Source organism: Oncorhynchus mykiss, chromosome 13, assembly GCF_013265735.2.
Source record: "Oncorhynchus mykiss isolate Arlee chromosome 13, USDA_OmykA_1.1, whole genome shotgun sequence".
Lineage (NCBI taxonomy): Eukaryota > Metazoa > Chordata > Actinopteri > Salmoniformes > Salmonidae > Oncorhynchus > Oncorhynchus mykiss.
In genome coordinates, this window is record NC_048577.1 from 37,425,417 (window position 1) to 37,426,218 (window position 802).

An 802-nucleotide genomic window follows, 5' to 3' on the forward strand; every position below is an offset into this window, starting at 1 on the left:
CGAGAACACAATTTCGTCCAATCTTTGTGTAGGATATTGCAAGAAGGCGGGATTAAAGCTAAAGGGAGGTTGTGGGTGGAGTGTTCATTGCGCGCGACACGGAGGCTGTTCCATGTAATCACACTCCCTCCGTGTGTAGGGAAAATTGCATTTACAAGCATGACCTTGCAGCGGGAGAAGAAATAACCAACAGAACAGCTGATCTGGAAGTCATCTGAATTACTGGCAGTCTCTACGTCATCACAAGTGTAATAAGAAGAAATGTGAACAGCGTTGATATTTATGTTTTACCCAAATCAATATATATTCGCCATCGAAAAATACACAAACCAAGGCGTGAAAACAGTTTTATTATAGTATTTGAAATTTAAAAAATTGGGGATTTGGTTTAGTCTTCATCATTGTCATCTATGTAGGCTATAGCAGAAACAGTTCAGCAATAATTAAATATTTGATCAACATGTTTACTTGGTTTCATGGGACCTAAGAATTACAGGGTTCTATGCTCCTGAGCTTTCACATTTTTCTTGTGCGGCATTGCCCATCAATTTGAGAGTGGTCTTCTCTCAGGTAGCTAACCTTATCGGCCTAGGTCATTATAGTGCATTGTGAGACCAATAGCATCATTTAAGTGTCCCTTTTCAGCAGGGGAATAACAAGAGTAGAAACATTACTGAGGTTATGAGAATCATAGCAAGTCAGGTCACATGCTGTGAAAACCAAAATTAATATGACCGGTTTCCCGAGATTAGGACTAAACCTACACTAAAACGCACGCTCAATGGAGTTGCTTTCACTGTAG